This window comes from Perna viridis, chromosome 3 (genome assembly GCF_037379345.1).
Source record: "Perna viridis isolate PV_CMFRI_1.1 ecotype Kerala chromosome 3, ASM3737934v1, whole genome shotgun sequence".
NCBI classification, from domain to species: domain Eukaryota; kingdom Metazoa; phylum Mollusca; class Bivalvia; order Mytilida; family Mytilidae; genus Perna; species Perna viridis.
Window position 1 is genome coordinate 20,263,329 of NC_142447.1, and position 9,315 is coordinate 20,272,643.

The following is a 9,315-nucleotide window of genomic DNA, read 5'->3' on the forward strand; positions in this document are numbered from 1 at the left end:
TTTATGATCTTTTTATAACAATTGTAAAGATGTCCATTAACTGTCCACTAGAAAAGAAGACGCCATATAGTGACCAGTCAGTATTATCGCCTTCAGCAAAATACAATATATATATATCTTTTCCAACCTCAGAGGCTATCATAAGACCGCATGTCAAATAACACACCTTTTACCAAATATCTTTATGATGCTAAGTGTAATTACTTTCTTTTTCCACATGTAGAAATAACCATTTTTGACAGACATTTAGCAGTATTTTAATAGACTTTTGTTATATAGATATTCGAATAATTTCAGTTGAATGTTTCCTTTTAAATTTGGCAAGGCGATCGGCAGTTTTAGGGTGGTGAAGTAAGTCGTAATAATTTAAAGCCAACAGAATACTTAATATTCTAATTGCATGCATTTTTTCCCTTCTATTCTGTACCATCCAATAGCTCTTCCCATAGTGTAGAAACCTCTATTATTTGCGACAAAGGCTATTTTCCTCTAACTATGATGTAACCATTACGCCCAGTAACTCTTTAAAGTATATAAACATCTGTCTAATTCAAACTAAATAAGCATTTGATTTTAATGGTAGACTTTCAAACTTTTCCCTCTTATTAGTTGTTTATACTTATTTCATACTGCCAAGTAAAATTATTTTACCTCAAGCAAAATCATTTTTGTTTAAACCGATACTTTTAACCAATTGGGTACATGAATTACAATTCGGATAGGGCTTTGATTGGCCCCATTTATCTTTTAAGATTTGAATAAGATTTGTTTTGTCTATGAATTTTGTCGTTGCTTTTTCCTTTCAATTTTTCGTTTAGGCAAATACTTCATTTTACTATCAGTCGTGATTTAAGCAGGAGTGTTGTTTTAGTTTGCTGGAATGTTTTCTTTCATTTCCGGAAACTAATCTTTTGATTGTTGATGTTAATCACCGTTTTGAAAAGAAAAAAAAAGAGTCGCAGCAAAAAGGATACTATGAAACATTGTTCTGGCTAGCACAAAATTGATCGTTCCCATCCGTTACAATCTATCAACATATGCACTAATAAAGGAAAGACTACTCCTTCTAGACCACTTCCACACATCAATATTCCAAGGGCTACACTACTATGTTTATCAAGTAAAGGTTGCCAATAATGTTGCTTGGTATGAACATCACTGCAAATCAAAAAGCTGAAAGACAAAGAGTACACAGAGTAGGCGTTGTGCTAAAAAATTAGTGTTTCAAAATATGCCATGTGTTTTGTTCTCGTAAAGTTGGGCATATTTGTGCTTGATGATGGCTAAATTTTCTCTCTAATTCAAAACAGTTACAAAGCATTAATCAGCCATGGTTTGTCCTTCGGTTGTCGTACGTTCGATATAATAAGTAAGTCGATTATGCATTGAGAAAGAGTTATCGTATGCATTTTGTTTGATTTAATAAGTATTAGTGGGAGATGAATGTATAGTTTTCTCAAAAAGTACAGAAAGGACCATTATTATGTCCAAAATGGCATATGTAAACCTAAAAAGCATTGTATATTTAATGGTTTTTTTCTACGCTATGAATCACCTCTACCAATTTAAGGGTCTTAATTATATATGGGTCAGAGTAACAACAAAATTACCGAACACTAATCCGATTCATAATCAAGTCAAGTCCAAAATTAAATCTGGCAAAATAGATAGCTGGAACCGCAATGGTCCTGACTTGATACAGGCAGGCACTTCAGACAAATGGGTTAAATCTAGGTTTCACAGCGATTGATACTTAACAAGGCTATCTATCCTTAACTTAATCATATGCCATAACGCAAATATTATTTTGATGTATATATTATTGACGGAATGTATACGTATTTTATTTTTGAATCATAGTCGTTTAATATTGTTTGGTGTACATACAGCATGTATAAAATACAAACACTAACTGTTGTGAATGGAAATATCGGAAGTAGTTTTGCTTTGAAACATCAGAAAATTGGTGATTGACAGACTAGATTACTATCGGAGAAATAATATAAATATTTAGCTTTTATGTATCTTACTTTACGAAGCAATAATTGAATGAATAAGTCAAATTTAAACATTTTTGGTTAATTGTTAATTTAAAAAAAAAACAATTCGTCATTTTATTAAGCGACATTTTGTTATTCAGTTGAATACATGTTTACTTTATTTTGTAGTGTTTTTAATCTACATTTTAGAATACCTATCTAAAATACAAAATCCATATTCTAAGTCGCCCATTAGACCATTGAGTCCAGAAACCACTACAGGTACTTTCCATGCAATTTGATATTAATATCAATTAATTTTATTTGTTATAATTGTGCTTTTAACTTAAGTTTTTGACAATAGAAGAATATATACCAACTAAACATTGCATGTACCAATTATGAAATCGTATACGATCTTCTTTCCTGTGGTCAAGAAGTCTATAGATACAGCAGCGAATTAAAAAAAAAGCAAACAAAATCAACCAAATAAACAAAAAAAAAAACCAAATTAAAAAAATGAAGAAGTGTGTCATTACATTTCAACTAACTTAAAGATAATATGGTTCTCTACTGAAACAGATTCACTGTTAAAGGTTTTATTTTCATTTTTTTCCAACATAACATAACACAATCGAACTATGATGTGTTGATGACTATGTTTGCGTTCATAAAAAAGGTTCTTTAGTTCAATCAATGGCGTGTAACACATTCTTAATCAGGAGATAAGAATCAGCAAGAATTAAAAAACGACTTTCCATTAACTGACATTATGAATTGGGTTTGTCTTTGACCAGATCGGGTCAATCAGTAATGCATCGTATCATCGCGTTATTCTGCTAATAAGATGGAAACTTGTAATGGACTGATTTTGTGTAAGCATTAAAAGTTCATTGGTTGAAACAGTGGCGTAAACCAAGAACGAAAGTTTTTTTTTTCTAATACTGTAACAATTATATATATACTGTTGGAAAGATGGTTCTTCTGTTATATACTATTATATATTTTGTAACTTTTCAATAAAATTTGAATCAAATTTAGTTCTAGAATAAGATTTTCAGTACCAGTCCACGTAAAATTCAGACACTCTCCATATTAAAGTGATTCAAGGTGAAGAAAAAAAACCACCAAACAAACCAATGCTTTTTCAATCTACATATACTTATTTTTTACTGAACAGTTTTCATTTCCATATTCAGATCTGCACTTTCAAGAAAATCATACATTCATTTCACACTAAAATCAACCAAATCGAATAAAATCAAGAACGATAACTCTTGCAAAGTGCTAATTTCATATACAATCTATATAAATTTTATCTCAAATGAAAAACTTCTACTGGTTATGTGGTCAGTTACAGAATCTGAAATTAAAGTGAATTCGGTTTTTTTTTCTAAGACTGCTGCTTAAGTGAATGTAAAGATTTCAAATGGATGTACAATTCAAAGAATTCTTTCAGACAATCTGCCCGCACACTAAAGACTGTTTTTTTTCTACATTTAGAAAAGTTGATGTTATTCATAAAATGATTTGAATTTAGTCATGGTATATTTTACACTCAGTCTGAATATAAGTGATACAAACTTAACAGTCATTTTAATGCAAAATAAAACTAAGGTATTGGAATTATTATAATTTTATGATTTAAAAGTTAGTTTAGTTGATATTCATTTTGTACAATATTGAACTGAATTTTCATGGCACAGAACAAAACAAAAGTCTTAACTTAGCAACTTCTAGTTGGACTACATTGAAGTTAAACTGATCACTTGAAATTTTAATATGATATATCTCAAGGTTGTGAAAACGCTGTGTGTTTAAAACGATGATTTTTGATAGCATTGAATCAATAAATTTGTTTTAATTATGTTTTGTGTAATTATTTAGTCAAAATTGTTGTACCGGTACGGAGAAAGTATATTTTTAAACTTCCACATAGAATAAAACATTTCACACCCTCTTTGAAATTTATAGGTTTCTCTTGGTCGACATAGCACAAAATCGGTAAAGTACAGGAACGGCGTTGTATAAATAGAGCTCTAATATTACGTATGTGATCAAACATGTTATGAAGTTATTATACTTTAAAAAATCAACAAACAAACAAATAGCACAATATATCATATGTCAATTATAAATAAAGGCAAAATTTTACCCCTTGATAAATCTAAAAACGCCACTGGTATTATAATAAAAAGCGGGGCGATAAAGGTCCACTTCCGAAAAATTTCCCATGCCTGTTCTTCATTGTTATAACGGCCTTTTCCGGTCATTTCTAGGTAATTCAAAATTATTAACAAATATCTTTCCTAAAAAAATTAAAATTGTTTACCAAGATGGACAAAATAGATGCAGCCCTCTTTCGTGTTTACCGAGATAATTGACTAAGTTTTGGAATATACGACAAACAGGTTATTACATAGTATTTATCACATCCTATGTTTGTAAACCCTCATCCCTTGAGTTTCACGGCTCTCGGCGCTGATAAAGCCTTTGATATGAAAAATACTAGGTAATAATCCATATTAATTTCTAGTTGTTTAATAATGACTCCTGCAAAAGGCCGACATTTGTTGATATTAATGTTTATTAGATCAAACGTTTGGCAACACCTCCTGACAATAATTGTTTCCTCGGTGTTAAAAAAAAATGAACTTTTGATATCTTATGTTCAAGGTTTCTGCTTTTTTGTTATGGTACCAATTCTGCAAACAACTAGATATCTACACAACAAAATCATCAAAAATCTTAAATTAATTTGAAAATTGATAAATTCACAATTTGTGTTTACTAGTGAAGTTTTGACGATTTATTTGAAGAACAATTCAGAAATTACCAAGAAAACAGATAAACATTACATGTTTATGTTAATTGTTGTTGGACTATTGCTTTTGCAACAACTTGTACCATGATCTGTTATTCCATTGCGCAAAAAAGTAAATATATATATCAACGTAACTTGTTTGAAGTGAAGGGAAATACCAGTTTGATATATCAAAACTGGATTATTTATAAAAAAAATAAATTGCGCTAAGAATATTTCAAAATACCATATTCTGTATCTAAGCAGCAACTTTTTGGACAAATATTACGTCTTACGACATTTTCCTTGGAGGAATACTTTCCGAATCTGATTTATTAGTATCAATGTATTGCACATACACAAAATCCCCTACATTCTACTTACCCAATAAATTTATACGATTCTTGTTTTCATTGAGCATTCGTTTTGAAACAATTCGTCAGTATTTCTCGAATGCTACACACCTTGAAACGTTCACGTTTTCCATTTTAGCGTTCGTGTATCGTTTATCGTGCGTTTACACATCGTTTTGCGTTCGTTTAAACGCACGATAGAAGCGTTTGTTTACTTTTGTAGTTTGATTATTTCCTTGATTCAACTGTTATTTTTTATATTATTTGTTATTATTAATTTATATATTTTCATTGATTCAATTTTCTATTATCCCTTTCATCATTATTTGTTAATATTATTATTTTTCATCATTCGTCCGTTTAAACGCTCGATAGAAGCGTTTGTTCATCTAGCATTTAGTGAGCGCTTAGCATGCACTTAGGTATCGTGCGTGCGGGAAACCTAAACGTCTCAAGGGGTGTATGACAAACATTATTATGTTGTTTTCAGTGTATACATCTTTTGTATACATATGTATCTAATATAGTTAATCTTTTAAATGCACTTATGTATATATATATATATGACTTTCCGAACATAAATGGCAGTTTTATACTTATATAAAAGGGTTGTCAGTAGTACATTTTCGGATCTTTATATATTTTGTTATTTGGCAGTTTGTATTGTTTAGATCTTAATATCTTCATATGTTATACAAGGTTGACAAAAGTTTACCAGTGAAGGAATAGTACATCTCTTTTATTTCAGTATGTACAAAAATTTCCTAAGAATATATAATTCGCATTTCGTTTTTTTTCGTTTCTTTGTACAACTCAAACGTAACTTCAGGGTAATTTCTATTTTTTTTACTACATCCCCAAATTGCAATATGGGTAACGCTCAGTCTAATCAAACTGAACGAAATATGCCCGAACAATGTGCTGTGATATGTGGACAGTGTAGCATAAGTCCTCTCGCTAACTGGGGGTGTTATGATTATAATAAGTATATGAGTGATCAATGCAAAGACAGTAAGCATGGTAGATGGGATGAAACGGCTGAACATTGTGTCATAAATAGATAAAACATCGACAAGAAAGCTGTCCATACAACAAGTACTGAGAGAGTAATATTTGGAGCGTTGGGTGAAAGAAAACAAACTCTTATCGTAATGGTCTTTTATGGGAAGCAAGATAACGTATTTGATTGCGATGAAAACTGGGAACAATTATTTCAAAACATTAGAAATATCACTAGTATCCATAACTCATATATAATCTTAATTGATATAAATAACTCTTACACCGAAGGGACGATCGTTGTTCTTGATTTTCACGGTATGTTAGTTAATATATATATTCAGGACATTACGATGTTAATAGAAGCATTTGTTTCTGTCCATGGGATCTAGCAAAAACACCAAATGACAATGTAGTAGTTCTTGATTATAACACAGAATATTTCCATATTTTTAACAGCACCGGCTATCTTTTATCAGTATGCAGGCGCGTAGCTGCCGTTAGGCAAAAAAGCTTTTGCCTGCATTTAATTTTGCCATTTTTTTTTTTAGATATAATACATCCAGGAAAGGCATAAATGATGCTCTAAAACTGTATCTCCGCGGAGCTTTGGGGGTGACTTCGCCCAGACCCCCTGTCGTGATTTTGCCTACACTTCAATTTGGCCTTAGCTACGCGCCTGGTATGGAATTCACGAGACCGTGAATTATCAACTGGTCGAAATCGTTCACTTTCTTTTACACCAGACTGTGGGTTGTATGCGGAAACAATAATAATAGTGAGTTTCATTTTTGACCAGTTTTTAGATAGAATAGCACCGCTACCATACATAGTATTTTGGTTACGGAGAAATGCTCAGATTGGCTACAAAATAAACTAATGTTCCACGAAGGCTTGGCTATAGATCAAGCTTCCAACTTATATATCTAGGTCCACATGCAGGGCATATTGTAAACTTGAAAAAAAAAGTCTTCATTTTGAGTCAAGATCATGATGATGTAATTTTGTTTTTTTACAATATCAGACGAAAGTTTTTCATGTTGCCTCATTTTTATTTTTTATATCATCACATGTGTTAAAAATAGTTATGAAAATAAACATGAATCAAACATTTTGTATATTATCTCCCTTAGATTTTAAATCAATGTTTTGTACTAGACGAGTTATCTCTCTTAGATCTTGGAAATTGTTTCTTGACTTCCAAAATGTTTTCATCTTACAAATTCTACTACTATTTTTATTCGGTTTTTACGTATGATTTAATTCAATTTTCTGTACTGCTTTTTTAAGTAGCTGGATTTACTAATTTATTTCGAAAAATAGCTTTTTAATAAAAAGTTTGTTTTGTTTTGTTTTGTTTTTTTTTTGTTTTGCTTTTATCACTTTCTTTTAATTTAATTTTGTGCATTATTTTGTTGGCACGCATTTTTAACGTACAAACGTATTTTAATACAGTTACTCACCTAAGTCTGTTTCCATTAGGTCTAGAATGGGGTCCTCGCTCCAACCTTTCATAGTTGCGCCTATGACATAGAAGATGTTTTTTTATCTGGTTATAGAGGTAAACACTTCCTGTAATACATATCTCCGGTATCAAACAACCCTGTGTAAACTGCATATCTTGAGCAGCTATCAGGGGAAGCCTTCTATTTGGTTAGCCCCGGAAAGAGCAGAGTTTTTTTTAGGTCGTAGACATACTGAAGCCTTCTAATAGAGTGGTAAAATGAGCTGTTGAAAGCCGTTTGGGGATCTATAGAGTGGTTGACAGCGGAAGGGGAACAATCGTGGCCTTTAATAGCCCCAGCCGTGCTGAGAAAGCGAACCGGGTCTGAATGAACGCAAATACCCACAGTCTTAACAAGATATACAAATAGAGATTATTTAAAATGTACTGTGTGTGTAGCATGTTCGGAAACATGGAAGGAAGCTGGCAGATATTACAAAGACTTACATGACCACATTACAAATCTAAAAGGTTGCTTTTCATCATCTACGATCTTTGTAACGAATAAATCAAATCATAACGATTTTTGTTTAAAAAACATGCATCTTGTTCTATATTCAAAGAATTTCTTAAAATTCTAACCAGTCAAGTGAACCTCGTTCAACATTTAGCATCAGCCATTTTGAAATCCTGTTCATACCTTTGCAAATGATATATCATTCGGGTAGATCAATTTCTAGTTTATAGATTTTCTTATTTCAGAAAAGATGATCGTGAATGGAATTTAATGTAAAACCACAGATCAACGATCGTGGTTTCGAGATATTTGAGCCTTATCGTAGGCATTTATGTAAAGTGTAAAGAACACTTAACTTACATTCTTCCATATTTCAAAAAGAAAGTTGGGGCCACCGAACTCTTTTTCTTTCAATATCTAAACAAACTGAATTTTCCATTACATTTCTAAAGAACATTTTCCCGCCAATTAACTCCCCTTGAAATTTACCATACAAGTTTTTTTTTTATTACTTTCAATCCATAGCCTCCGAAATATCTGATAAACTCCAATTTTAAAATTAACGCAAAGCATTTTACTATGAAATTTTGCCTAATTCAAACCATTTTTTTTTAATGATTCTGTACAAGATGCAGTAAAGAGCTTGGCGGAGTGCAGCATTACTGTAGTCGAACCCATTCTAATCAGGGCAAGTGTGGATACAATATTAGTTTCTGACAAACTCTAATTTTTTGTAAGTCAACAAAGGCAATAACTCAAACATGGCTTTACAGATTCATAGGAAAAATTGACACTTAAATCCAATGTCAGAAATTGGCTAAACTTAGCGAATTTTGAGACATATGCGAACAACTTCTGACTGACCCCTATGTTCTATTTTAGAGGGCCATTTTTTCGGATAAAAAATCACCACATCAGTTCCATGCAGAATACCATTAGAAACATTCATACCGAGATTTGTTCTAATTTCTCCAGTAGTGTCACATAAGATTTTTTTTTTTATTTAAAGAAAGAAAAAAAAACGTCCAAAAAGGACAATAACTCTAACATGGCTTAACATATTAATTAATATGAAAATTTGAACAGAAAGAATTTGTCAAAACCTTACGGATTTCAAGATATATGCGAAAAACTGCAATTTGATCCCTATGTTCCATTTGTAGTAATGACGATCATGTTTTCGACAGATCAAAGCAGAATTCCCTAAGAAAATGATCACA